The sequence below is a fragment of the Heptranchias perlo genome, chromosome 19, assembly GCF_035084215.1.
Source record: "Heptranchias perlo isolate sHepPer1 chromosome 19, sHepPer1.hap1, whole genome shotgun sequence".
Classification (NCBI taxonomy): Eukaryota; Metazoa; Chordata; class Chondrichthyes; order Hexanchiformes; family Hexanchidae; genus Heptranchias; species Heptranchias perlo.
In genome coordinates, this window is record NC_090343.1 from 10,183,703 (window position 1) to 10,198,519 (window position 14,817).

The 14,817-nt window shown below is 43.8% G+C and overlaps 1 protein-coding gene across 4 annotated transcripts in view; it reads right to left on the bottom strand.

The window, feature by feature from the left end:
- The window catches only part of ncoa6 (nuclear receptor coactivator 6), a 53,242-nt gene extending 48,480 nt beyond the window's left edge, over nucleotides 1-4,762 (bottom strand). For all 4 annotated transcript variants that reach the window (XM_068000291.1, XM_068000289.1, XM_068000292.1 and 1 more), the window contains exon 1: nucleotides 4,562-4,762. The gene's annotated coding sequence lies outside the window, so the exon portion shown is untranslated. The remainder of the gene's footprint in view (nucleotides 1-4,561) is intronic.
- Between the last annotated feature and the right edge of the window lie 10,055 nt (nucleotides 4,763-14,817).

The following is a 14,817-nucleotide window of genomic DNA, read 5'->3' on the forward strand; positions in this document are numbered from 1 at the left end:
TTTGAGCATCCATTTTTCTATGAAAACCATGAATTAGTGGTTGTATTTATCACCAGAAAAGGATAAAAAGTTGTGTGCCTAAACAGCATGTGCATATAACAAAAATTAATCAGCACTTCAAAGTAGCCTACTACTGAGTTAGTCACTTTCCTGCAGTACAGGGATTAGGAATCAGATGCGTTGAAGACCTGACTTATATGAAAGTATTTTTAATTGTAAATATCAAAATGGCTCCTTCAGCCTTGGTCTTATGAAAATAGTGAGTTTTTTTAAAAAAAACTGGTAGAGTTTACACATTTTAGTGCAGCATTCTTCCCATCATCCATCCTCACATCTACTTTATTATTAAGTTTAGAGTTCAGGTTCTAAAACCAGCCAGAATACAGATGTTACTGGCTAGTTTGCTGTGGATTACAACATTGACCTAATCACGAGATAAGTGACTAATTCCCCAAGATGCAAATATCAAAGCAACTTGTTTAAGGTAACAGACTAAAGCTTTCACACCTTTATTGAGATTCACCTCTCCATAATTTTAGTAATCAAACATTTTATTGATTTTCCAACAAATGATTAAATATCTGGCTATAGTTCAGACAACACGTTATACAATAAGCTGTCCATCCCAGTGCCTAGCTTATAGAGATTGATTTAGTGGATTTAAAACAAAATAGCACTAAACATCAAATTTGCCAGACAACAACATGCTAAAGAATAGAAACACCAGCTCAGCTGTGTACAAAATAAATGCACTCTGTCCTGCTTAATTATTTTCCATGAATTTATAAACTTTTCCAAGGAAAAAGACTAGGACTCATAAATTCAGACATAGTAACACAAGTATAGATTGCTGTAATATAATGAAGCCTTTCACATTGTCATCAGGGTCAGTAAGCATATTGGTATCAATACATGTAATTCCTTACCTCCACCTGCTCCCATCACCCTAGTATTATACAGCTCAAAATGTTCTCTATAGACAAGTTTGGAATGACAAACATAACTCTACTGCTGGACATTTTTCTACAGTTGAAGGGGACAGAACATGAAAAGCTGATATGCTCGCATATATGTTTTAATGAAATCCTAGTGACAACACTGCTTTTAGTGTTGAAAAGCAATTTTTTTTAAGTACATATTCTTTCGTATAATCCCTGCAAACTATTTTCTAAGTTTCTAAGTATTGCTTCAATAAGAAAAATAAGCTTAGAATTCTCATATTTCCCCCCCTCACTTTTACAAAAACATGGGTGAGGTGCCCCAGGGACTAAAGTTGCTCCCAATTGTATAAAAAGCCTCAATTTGCCTGGATGAACAATCAGCCAAAAAATAATTAAGGTATAATGTGCACAAAGTTTAGGAAAACACAAAATCTTACAGATCTATGAACTGCAAATATGTACTGGCAAGACACTGAAAGCTACACATAGAAATGCTCTGTATGTGCAATAAACCAAAAACTAAGCCTGCTTCTGCTCACTGTAGTCCAATGGTGTATCTCACTGTTATGATGGCAAGAACCATCACCACCAAACCATTGTGAATCAAGACGATGTGAAGGACTTCCCAATCTAAAAAAAGTTACAAGAACACTCTAGAATTGAGGCTACATTCCTATACCATTGACAACTGATAAATGAACCAGTAACACACCACACAAGCACAAGTAATGGGACAGAATGAGCCATACACATGATCAAGGTGAAAGAAGTCAAGCAATCAAAATGGTCTTCTGAACCCTCCCACCTGTTGAAGTGCAATAGTGCAACATTAGCATGAAATGTTGTGCTGTCAACAGGTCACTCAATTAAATGAAAGGTGCCAAATTGTTCCATATATAATGCATAGCAACAATGCAGTGTGAGCCATGTGCAATGTGTCACGACAAGCTATAACTGTAAAACTACAAAGCAAGAACTTTTTTTTAAAAATGTACCTTTGCATACCTGCACGTTTCTCAGCTAAATAACAAAGTACAATTTCACAGGACTTTCCAAGTGTTGAAACATTAATAGAAATAAGACCTTTTTATTAGAAAAAAAAAATCACTAACCCAAGAAAGATCAATTTCTCTGTAATTTTTACAAAAAAATTCAGGAAAGAGAAAGTTAATGCTCTACCCCAATAGAATTCAATCTTTACAATAGCATACTGTACTTGATTGAGAGAAGTTTAAGCTGAAGAGTACATTTTGTAAAAAAAAGTAATCATACAATACCTAATAGCTGGCTTACAAAGGAGCAGTCTAAAATGGATCTCATCCACTGCAACCACTATGTGACTCTCACCTGAAAAGCTGCAACATGTAATTTAGAATGAAACAAGTCGAGTGAAACTGATTATTTCAACAACTTGCATTTATATAGCGCTTTTAACGTAGTAAAACATCCCAACGCACTTCACAGGAGTAATTTTAAAACAAAATTTGACAACAAACCACTTAAGGAGATATTAGGGCAGATGACTAAAAGCTTGGTCAAAGAGGTAGATTTTAAGGAGCGTCTTAAAAGGAGAAAGAGGTAGAGAGGTTTAGGGAGGGAATTCCCGACCTTAGGGCCTAGGCAGTTGAAGGCACGGTCACAAACGGTGGAGCGATTGAAGTCGGGGATGCGCAAAAGGCAAGAATTGGAGGAGCAGAGAGATCTCGGAGGGTTGTAGGGCTGGAGGAGGTTAGAGATAGGAAGAAGTGAGGCCATGGAGGAATTTGAAAACAAGGAACAAAATTTAAAAAATCGAGGTGTTCCCAGACCAGGAGCCAATGTAGATCAGCGAGGACAGGGGTGATGGGTGAATGGAACTTGGTGCAAGTTGGGATACGATCAGCAGGGTTCTGGATGAGCTCAAGTTTACGGAGGGTGGAAGATGGGAGGCCGGCCGGGAGAGCATCGGAATAGCCAAGTCTAGAGGTAACAAAGGCACGGATTCAGTAGCAGAGGAGCTGAGGCTGGTGCTGAGATGGACGATGCTACCGACGTGGAAGTAGGGAGTGTGGGTGATGGAGCGGATACGTTGTCGGAGGCTCATCTCAGGGTCAAATAGGACGCCAAGGTTGCAAACGGTCTGGTTCAGCCTCAGACAATGGCTAGTTAGAAGGATGGAGTCGATGGCTAGGGAAGGGAGTTTGTGGCGGGGACCGAAGACAATGGCCGTCTGGAAACAAGCTTCACAGAACAGCCAGTAACATACATCTGTCACACTCAGTCTCTTATGTAGGTACTCCTAATACTTGCAAACATCAGTACATTCCAACAATAGAAACTGACCAATTTCCAGATCAAAAGCAGAACAAATATTTAGGGATTTAATTGGCACCCGAATTCAAAACTATCTTTTGAGAATTAGATGATTTCAATAACTTCAAGTAATATCTAAATCACAAATCTTTGCAATGTCACCCACAATCGTTCATTCAGCATATATACTTCAATATTTCAATTCCCTTTTGTTGTCATTTCTCGCTTTTCTTTTTCCACTTAAAATTTCCTAAATTTGTTTTTCTGAGGACAGGCAAAAAAGGAAGGAGTGTTGCTTACTCCTGCAGGTGTCCTATCTTCAAAATCCCACTACAGGACTATTTCTCTAACAATGCAATCGTTCAATAAAAGGTGAAGTAAAATAACATTTCCTCATTTGTACAATTCTGTCAATAATATTAGAAATAAACTTGCTTTTACTGCACACTTCGGCACTACAACTATTCAAACTGCCAGAAAACAAGGTTTACCAAAGTAAATCTAAACTGCATTTAATAAGAGGTAGATGATTTGGGGTACCTTTGCATTGTTTACACAATGACACCAAACATTTGGATTACAGTCTCTACTAAACCATAAGGAAAACTGACACTGATGAGGAATGAATACACTGCCTGAAAGGGTGGTGGAAGCAGATTCAATAATAACTTTCAAAAGGTAATTGGATAAATATTTGAAAAGGAAAATGTGCAGGGATTATGGGGAAAGAGCAGCGGAGTGAAACTAATTGGAAAGCTCTTTCAAAGAGCCAGCACAGGCACGATGGGCCGATTGGCCTCTTTTTGTGCTGTATGATTGTATGACAAACAACTTGAGAATAGAGAAATGAAAAATGCTACAACTTCACGTTACAACTGATGTTTAACAAGTAACAAAGCATTATTACAACCTGGTAGGGAAGGCTTTGGTATAAACTGACGTACAGACTCAGACACTGTTTTAAGAAATAAGAGTTTGGGAGAGCATTTAATTATCACCAACAGAGAAAAAAAAAACAAATTGAAAGCCTTTCCTCCAGGGTATAATCAAAACGCCCATATACTTGGGGCAAGGACGGAGACCAGAGACGAGGCTCGGACCCTGGCACAATGAATGACACCGGGTTCAAACAGCTCCCAGGCCCTGGGTTGGTACCAGCGCCTACTGCCCCATACTTTCTGCCGTTGTTGATGGCCTCCTCACCGGCCCGCCGGGGGCCGGGGGCCGGGGGCCGGGGGCCGGGGCCAGGTCCGGGCCCCGCTGTTCCCCCCCCCACCCTCACCTCACCTCACCTCACCTCACAGGGCCCTCCTCACCTCCACACTTACCGGCTCCCGTCAGGCCGTCACCGCCGCCGTAACCGCTCTCATTCCTCGGCGACTATTAACGCTGCTAAGATATTACGGTGACCTTATACGGCCCGTGAAATATTATAATCCCGACCGGATCCGCCCGCTCGCTGCCCGGTCCCGTCAACACACAGACCACCATCAAACAAAACTACCAACCGGCCAACCCCGCAAACAGCCGCACTCCCATTGGACCCGTCCCAGCAACACGGGACTAGCAGTAAGAAGCTTTCTCATAGGCCTGTGTTTCAGCCAATCATTAACAACCTCCCACCCCCCCCCCCCCCCCGACGACGTGATGACGCAATCGTCCCATCACCAACTTTTGTTACCAGTTTCATTGATGCTTCCAATCACACGGCACAGAGGAGGAGGAGGCCATTCGGCCCGTCGTGCCCGTGCCTGCTCTTTCAAAAAAGTACTATCCCAATTAGTCCCATTCACCTGCCCTTTCCCCTTAGCCCTGCAAAAAAATTTTCCTCTTTATCCAATTCCCTTTTGAAAGTCACTATTGAATCTGCTTCCACCAGCCTTTAAGGCAGCGCATTCCAGATCATAACCACTGGCTGTGTAAGAACATAAGAAATAGGAGCAGGAGTAGGCCAATCGGCCCCTCGAGCCTGCTCCGCCATTCAATAAGATCATGGCTGATCTGATCCTAACCTCAAATCTAAAGAACACAAAAAGTAGGAGCAGGACCCGGCCACTCAGCCCCTGGGCCAGCTCCGCCACCCACAGGGCCTTGACCGATCCGAACTCAGCTTCATGTGTAAAAGAATTTCTCCTCATCTCGCCTCTACTTCTTTTGCCAATTACCTTAAATCTGTGTCCTCTGGTCACCCACCCTTCTGCCACTGGAAACAGTTTCTCCTTATTTACTCTTATCAAAACCATTCATGATCTTGAACACCTCTATTAGATCGCCCCTTAGCCTTCTCTGCTCTAAGGAGAACAACTCCAGCTTCTATAGTCTCTCTCGTGCCAGACATTGTTTTTGCATAGTGATTTAATTAAAAGAAATGCAAATACTGGGAATTAAATTAAAAAACAATGCTGGAAATTAAGGATATTTAGTGATTATATATATACACACACCACTTCATATGACATTCCCCACCCATACATTTGGACTGCCTCTCTGCAGCCAAGTTCTCTATCACTGACAAGGCCATCTCTGATTTATTTCCTCATTTCTCTTACCATCCACATCCCCCTCCTCCAATCCATTATTCTCACCATCTGCCCATAGAAAAAACTGTCCCAGCCTCATCCCAAATTTACTCACAAATGCCCAATTCCCATACCTTGTCCCCAACAAGTCATTCACTGTCTCCCATTCCATTGCTCTCTTTGGTATAATCTGCATTTTCGCTCCTTCAAGTCAGATGGGCACAGACTTCAGTATACCCAGTGCGCAACTAACCTAGTCTTGCATCACCAGATCTGGCTTCACCTTGTTAAGTACCACAGTGGTTCTTTATCCTCAGCCAAAACCATCTAATATTCCAGGTTCATCCTGGACGGCAAGACAACTTCAGACTTATTTTTCCAAAACAAACTGTCACCATAAATCCCTATTCCCCGGGCTCACCTCAAATGTTAAATACAAGAAGCTCGCGGACTTCATTTCCATGGTCAAAAACATTTATGTTGCTGCCTCTGCTGCTTCCTTTCCTTTCTTCTGTCCACTGCCTATTACCTCCACCAAAGTCTCCCACCCACTCTAGCTCAGGGCGCCAATCTTTTTTTGCATTTTCTAGCCCATCTCCCTCCTCATCCTCTCAAAATGTATCTTGCCAATGAAACATATATCATGCCCCCCTCCCCATTCAACTCCTGACCACTCAGCTCCCCATTTGGCCTGAAACATATAAGATTCTGAGAGGGCTTGACAGGGTAGATGCTGAGAAATTGTTTCTCGTGGCTGGAGAGTCTAAAACTAGTGGGCAGAGTCTTAGGATAAGGGGTCCGCCATTTAGGACCGAGCTGAGGAGAAATTTCTTCACTTAGAGGGTTGTGAATCTTTGGAATTCTCTACCTCAGAGGGCTGTAGATGGTCAGTCGTTGAGTATATTCAAGGCTGAGATTGATAGATTTTTGGACTCTAAAGGAATCAAGGGATCTGGGGATCAGGCGGGAAAGTGGAATTGAGGTCGAAGATCAACCATGATCAAATTGAATGGTGGAGCAGGCTCGAGGGGCAGTATGGCCTACTCCTGCTCCTATTTCTTATGTTCTTATGTTCTTATTGCTAGCTGACATCATCAATGGTTCACTTTCCTCAGAGACCTCTCTCCACTTGCCATCGTCAACCCCTCCTCAAAAAAAACTAAACTTAACCCATCTCTCTTCCATTGTTCAACTCTGTGGGACTGCCCTTGCATGTTTCGATTCCTACCTATCCTTACAGATATTTTGTCTCGACCAATGATTTCTCTTCCTTCCCCTGCACAATCACCTCCCATGCCCCTCAAGGACATATCCTCAGCCCTCCTCTTCCTTATCTACATGTTCCCCCTTGGCTACATCATCTGCCTGTTCTGTGTCTGTGCAATAACTTTAATTTTAATTAGTTCTTTTTCCAGAGACTGGTACAATTCCCCAACTTTGGTATCTTTACCATTCCATACCGATCTCCTGCTTCCGAAATGGATGATGTAGTCCCTTCTACAGAACTTATCAATGAATTGAAGCTCTCTGCTTTTAATTAGCTTTATTGTCTAAGTTGACCATTGATTAAGGTCAGTCTTAATTTAACAGTTCGGTGGTCACTGCATCTACATTAAACATATAAAATAAAGCAAGCCTGTCTTATGATTATAACATTAGCAGGCTTCAGACAGTCTGATTAACCCCTTCCTTGCACTCTGAGATCATTATCTGACTGCTCAACAGCCAGGAATTTGACATCTCCTAAGCCTTCACTCAGGTACATCATGCTCCACCTCCAATACTTCATCCTTTGGCTTCCTTGTGAGTTCTGAATCATCCAAAGTCAGTTCCTCATCTGGCCTATCTGCATCATGCTGAGTTAACCTATCTGTGCTGGTGAATGCAAGTGATAAGGTTCATGACAGAATGGGCCAATTTCTGCTGGCAGTACCAGATGTTGAAGGCACTAGAATTGGTTCCTTTTCTCTCTCCCTGCGGTATCTTTCTTCCTTCTGGGTTCTTTGGATTTAAGAAGAATGAAAAACGTAATGAGTTTCCTGCTGTCGACTTTTTCCTTCATGTTAAGCTCATGTAAGTGTCTCCTCAGAGTATGGGCCTCAAAAAAGAGGAAACATTTCTGATCTTTCACCATTAGCACTTTGTTAGCACAAACCACCTGTGGCTGCAGATCCTCCCATGGCTCCATCCCCTACAGTATTAGTTATGTGAATTCCCTGAATTTGCTTTGCCTCTTCCTCCTGCTGTCCCTCCTGATTTACATAGGGATCGAGGAAATACAATTAATGAACCAGTAGAAAAAATGCCAGACTTACAAGAACTCTCAAGAAATTAATATCTGCTTCTATAATGTTCAAAATTGCTAGCTGACATCATCATAATGTACAAAATTAAACAAAAATGTTCAAAATCATGAACGGTTTTGATGGAATAAATAAGGAGAAATTGTTTCCAGTGGCAGAAGGGTCAGTAACCAGAAGACACAGATTTAAGGTGATCAGCAAAGGAGCCAGAGGCGACATGAAGAAACATTTTTTTACTCACCGAGTTGTTATGATCTGGAATGCACTGCCTGAAAGGGCGGTGGAAGCAGATTCAATAGTAACTTTCAAAAGGGAATTGGATAAATGCTCGAAGGGGACAAATTTACAGGGCCACGGGGAGAAAGCAGGGGAATGGGACTAATTGGATAGCTCTTTCAAAGAGCTGGCACAGACATGATGGGATGAATGGCCTCCTCCTGTGCTGTACCTACTATGAAAATCAACCATTCATTAAGTAATTCGTGCAGATGGACAGCTAAGATGTCAACCGCTATACTGGGCAACAACTGAATGGGAAAGCAATTGATACCTCCTCCAAAGCAGATGGGAAAGGGAGAGATTTAGCCGAGAAAAACTAGTTCCTCAAAAAATGTATCTACCTTCTCGTCAATGGGTGCATGCTATCCCCTTATGTTACTGTAGGGGGAGTATTATCCTTTATACAGCACTTCCTCACCAAGTTTACTTTCAAGCACTTACATTTACTAAGAATTCTCCTCTTCTAAAAGGGCTTCTGTCAAAATTGTACCTAAGTAGTTGGAGAGCAGACACATGTTCTCTAGCATTCAGGCATTCTATCGTCCCTCAATAAAGAAAGACTTGCATTTATATAGCACTTTTCATGACCCCAGGACATCCCAAAGCGCCTTATAGCCAATTAAGTATTTTTGAAATGTAGTCACATGTTGTAAAGTAGGAAACACAGCAGCCAATTTGCACATAGCAAGGCCCCACAATCAGCAATGTGATGACCAGATAATCTGTTTTTAGGTGTTGGTTGAGGGATAAACTTTGGCTAGGACACGGGGAAGAACTCCCCTGCTCTTCTTCAAAATAGTGTCATGGGATCTTTTATGTCTACCCATGAGGGCCTCGGTTTAATATCTCATCCGAAAGGCAACATTTCCAACTGTGCAGCACTCCCTCAGTACTGCACTAAAGTGTCAGCCTGGATTTTGTGCTCAAAGTCTGTGGAGTGGGACTTGAACCCACAATTTTCTGACTTCAAAGGCAAGACTGCTACCAATTGAGCCGCAGCTGACACATGGAAGGCAAAAAGAGGAAGAATTACATCTGAATGCACTGTGCCATCAACCATCCTATTTTAAATTAACGTTAATATTATAAAAGAGTGGACTTTTAACACTGTTCGGTGGGCGGACCTGATGCCCGCCACCTCCCCCCCCGCCAACCCGGATAAATGATGATGCTTTCCTAGCTGTGAGGGAATTGAGCGCGACAAACCATCCTTTTTTATTTGGCAGAACAAAAATTATTTAACAAAAATACTGTTCTCCCCCTGAACAGATAGCTCTCAGCCCTGTGAAATTGGGGTTCTATTGTTCGCAAGTGTCAGCCAAGTGGAATTCTAATCTGAATGTTTTTCAGAATTAGAGGCACATTATCAGACACCAGAAGATTGAATCTGAGATCTTCATAGAATCATACAGCTCAGAAGGAGGCTATTCAGCCCATCATGCCTGTGCCAGCTCTTTGGACGAGCTATCCAATTAGTCCCACTCCCCCGCTCTTTCCCCATAGCCCTGCAAAGCTCAGCCTTAATTTGTGCTGGGCCCAAGTCCACGGTGATTCAATTCACCCATCATTCTTAGCAAGAAGAAAAAAACAAGATCACAGCAACCTCGCTCGCCTAAATGAGTGAACAGAATGCTGTAACTACAAGCATAATAAACAATTGAGAAAAGATCATAGTAATATTAGATGGGAAGAATAGTGTCCAGTGTAGAAACGGATAATACCATGGAGTTTTGTTCCCCATTTAACAATAAAAGATTGAGTTACATTATATGGAAAGAATGCCTTAATTTGTGTGATCTAATTTCCATTTTATAATCCTAAAAACCCTGCACAAATAGTCACGCTTGAGTGAAAATGCATTACATTTAAGGCACAAAACAAGCTTGAATTATTCAAACATCCGGCAGCAACAATGCACTCACATGGAATCTACCATTAGCTGTGCCAACATTTAGACGTGATCTAACGTGTTAGCAATGAATTACACAGGTATTGAATGCAGCAGTTTTTCATTAAAACAGGTGTACGTTTGAAGCTCTTTACCAAGTTGTGAAGCAAATTTAATTCCCAGTTGTAGTGAGGCTGAAAAGCAAAGCAACTTTTCAGCTTGTAAAGCAATGTCTAGGCACCTAACCTGTTACTTTTAACCTTGTACATCCAAAACTCTGCTGCTCATATCCTAACTTGCATCAAGTCTCGTTCACCCATCACCCCTGCGCTTGCTGACCTACATGGCTCTTGGTCCACCAATGCCTCGAATTTAAAATTCTCATCCTTGTTTCCAAATCCCTCCATGGCCTCGCCGCTCCCAATCTTTGTAACCTCCTCCAGCCCTACAACCCTCCAAGATCGATGGGCTCATATAATTCTGGCCTCTTGTGCATCCCCGATTTTCAGTGCTCTACCATTGGCGGCCGTGCCTTCAGCTGCCTGGGCCCTAAGCTCTGGAACTCCCTCCCTAAACCTCTCTGCCTCTCTCTCCACCTTTGAGACATTCCTTAAAACCTACCTCTTTGGCCAAGCTGTTGATCACCTGTCCTAATATCTCCTTATGTGGCTCGGTGTCAAATTTTGTTTAATAATCACTCCTGTGGAGCAACTTGGAATGTTTTACTATGTTAAAGGCACTATATAAATGAAAGTTGTCCCTTCAATTCCAATCCTTCATTGCATTTATCTCCCTGATTCTTGAGTCTGTTTGTCCCTCTACCTCCAGTTCTTGTGTGTTTGTCCATCCAACCCCAATTGTTCATCATGTTGATCCCACTATCTTCACTTGTTCATTGTGCTATTGTTCATTTACTGCTTGTTTCATGCGTTGGTCCCTGTAATTTCAACTCTTCATTGTTTGTTTCTCTGTTGTCATGCTGCATTTAAATCTTTGTGGCCTGTGACAGCTCTTCTCTAATCCATTGACTAGGTCCTCACCTACACCATAAAGTACATTTGATCCCTTTCAAGAGTTAAAGTTCAAAGGAAAAATTAACCTAGGTAATTTTTTAAAATAATTTTCCAGGGCTGGTGTAACCACGTACAGCAGATAGAATGCTGCCTTAACACTTCCAGCAAGAAATTTTCCCTTTGGTCATATCAATGCAGAAGATGAGGTAATCCTTGTTGTTCTTGATAATCTTCCATAGAAAACCCTCTCAGACCCCTGAACACTCCCTCAGGCCATTTAATAGACAAGATGTTCGATTCCATCCTCTACCCAGGTCCTGACTCGACTGAGATTTTTCCCCTGGTGAAACTTCAGCCAGCCGCCCTCGTGTGCCCACCCTCCTCCTGAAAGTCCCGCGGGAGGCCCGGTCCAATTAGAGGGGCTGGGAGAAGGGAGGTAACATTGGGCAGCAGTGAAGGGGGTGGTGGTGGTGGTCCAATCTTCGGGGGGGGGCGGGAAGAGCAGGTGCGATAGCAGTACAGGCTGGTTTTGTGGAGTCTGAAGAAGCACTCCTGCATTAAAGTGAGACTTAATCTTGGGATCGATTGCCCTGCCCCTTGGGATGTTTTCCGACATTAAAGGCACTATATAAATGCAAATTGTTGTTGTTTCTCTCCCCTCCCACTGATAAAAAAAACATTTTCAATTTATTGACAGAATACATATCCTGAACTCCGATTTCACATTTTTTTATATATTCGTTCATGGCATGTGGGCATCGCTGGCGAGGCCAGCATTTATTGCCCATCCCTAATTGCCCTTGAGAAGGTGGTGAGCCGCCTTCTTGAACCGCTGCAGTCCGTGTGGTGAAGGTTCTCCCACAGTGCTGTTAGGAAGGGAGTTCCAGGATTTTGACCCAGCGAAGCTGAAGGAATGGCGATATATTTCCAAGTCAGGATGGTGTGTGACTTGGAGGGGAACGTGCAGGTGGTGTTGTTCCCATGTGCCTACTGCTCTTGTCCTTCTAGGTGGTAGAGGTTGCGGGTTTGGGAGGTGTTGTCGAAGAAACCCTGGTGAGTTGCTGCAGTGCATCCTGTGGATAGTACACACTGCAGCCACAGTGCGCCGGTAGTGAAGGGAGTGAATGTTTAGGGTGGTGGATGGGGTGCCAATCAAGCAGGCTGCTTTGTCCTGGATGGTGTCGAGCTTCTTGAGTGTTGTTGGAGCTGCACTCATCCAGGCAAGTGGAGAGTATTCCATCACACTCCTGACTTGTGCCTTGTAGATGGTGGAAAGGCTTTGGGGAGTCAGGAGGTGAGTCACTCGCCACAGAATATCCAGCCTCTGACCTGCTCTCATAGCCACAGTATTTATATGGCTGGTCCAGTTAAGTTTCTAGTCAAAGGTAACCCCCAGGATATTGATGGTGGGGGATTCGGCGATAGTAATGCTGTTGAATGTCAAGGGGAGGTGGTTAGACTCTTTCTTGTTGGAGAATGTTACTTGCCACTTATGAGCTCAAGCCTGGATGTTGCCCAGGTCTTGCTGCATGCGGGCTCGGACTGCTTCATTACCTGATGGGTTGCGAATGGAACTGAACACTGTGCAGTCATCAGTGAACATCCCCATTTCTGACCTTATGATGGAGGGAAGGACATTGATGAAGCAGCTGAAGATGGTTGGGCCTAGGACACTGCCCTGAGGAACTCCTGCAGCAATGTCCTGGGGCTGAGATGATTAGCCTCCAACAACCACTACCATCTTCCTTTGTGCTAGGTATGACTCCAGCCACTGGAGTTTTCCCCCTGATTCCCATTGAATTCAATTTTACTAGGGCTCCTTGGTGCCACACTCGGTCAAATGCTGCCTTGATGTCAAGGGCTGTCACTCTCACCTCACCTCTGGAATTCAACTCTTTTGTCCATGTTTGGACCAAGGCTGTAATGAGGTCTGGAGCCGAGTGGTCCTGGCGGAACCCAAACTGAGCATCGGTGAGCAGGTTATTGGTGAGTAAGTGCCGCTTGATAGCACTGTCGACCACAACTTCCATCACTTTGCTGATGATTGAGAGTAGACTGATGGGGCGGTAATTGGCCAGATTGGATTTGTCCTGTTTTTTGTGGACAGGACATACCTAGGCAATTTTCCACATTGTCGGGTAGATGCTAGTGTTGTAGCTGTACTGGAACAGCTTGGCTAGAGGCGCAGCGAGTTCTGGAGCACAAGTCTTCAGTACTACAGCCGGGATGTTGTCGAGGCCCATAACCTTTGCTGTATCCAGTGCACTCAGCCGTTTCTTGATATCATGTGGAGTGAATTGAATTGTCTGAAGACTGGCTTCTGTGATGGTGGGGATATCGGGAGGAGGCCGAGATGGATCATCCATCCCGCACTTCTGGCTGATGATGGTTGCAAACGCTTCAGCCTTGTCTTTTGCACTCATGTGCTGGACTCCGCCATCATTGAGGATGGGGATGTTTGCAGAGCCTCCTCCTCCAGTTAGTTGTTTAATTGTCCACCACAATGCACGAGTGGATGTGGCAGGACTGCAGAGCTTTGATTTGATCCGTTGGTTGTGGAATCGCTTCGCTCTGTCTGTAGCACGTTGCTTCCGCTGTTTAGCATGCATGTAGTCCTGAGTTGTAGCTTCACCAGGTTGGCACCTCATTTTGAGGTACACGTGGTGCTGCTCCTGGCATGCTCTACTACACTCCTCATTGAACCAGGGTTGATCCCCTTGCTTGTTGGTAATGGTAGAGTGAGGAATATGCCGGGCCATGAGGTTACAGATTGTGCTGGAATACAATTCTGCTGCTGCTGATGGCCCACAGCGCCTCATGGATGCCCAGTTTTGAGCTGCTAGATCTGTTCTGAATCTATCCCATTTAGCACGGTGGTAGTGCCACACAACACGTTGGATGGTATCCTCAGTGCAAAGACGGGACTTCGTCTCCACGAGGACTGTGCGGTGGTCACTCCTACCAATACTGTCATGGACAGATGCATTTCCGACAGGTAGATTGGTGAGGATGAGGTCAAGTAAGTTTTTCCCTTGTGTTGGTTCATTCACCACCTGCCGCAGGCCCAGCCTGGAAGCTATGTCCTTCAGGACTCGGCCAGCTCGGTCAGTAGTGGTGCTACCGAGCCACTCTTGGTGATGGATATTGAAGTCCCCCACCAGAGTACATTCTGTGCCCTTGCTACCCTCAGTGCTTCCTCCAAGTGGTGCTCAACATGGAGGAGGACTGATTCATCACCTGATGGAGGGCGGTAGGTGGTAATCAGCAGGAGGTTTCCTTGCCCATGTTTGACCTGATGCCATGAGATTTCATGGGGTCCAGCGTCAATGTTGAGGACTCCCAGGGCCACTCCCTCCTGACTTTATATCACTGTACCGCCACCTCTAGTCGGTATATAGTTCGTTAATATCTGTTAAGTACAGAATATTTCAAAGCCTCCCCATCCCTGATTCTCTCAGCATCCCATATATAAATAAATAGTAACTTTCAAGGCTTGATCTTAAATTATCAGTGGAAATTTTGCACAATGTGCACACATTCTGATTTTATTCAGCAGGGTAAGGATTTTATTTGAGGTGCAAA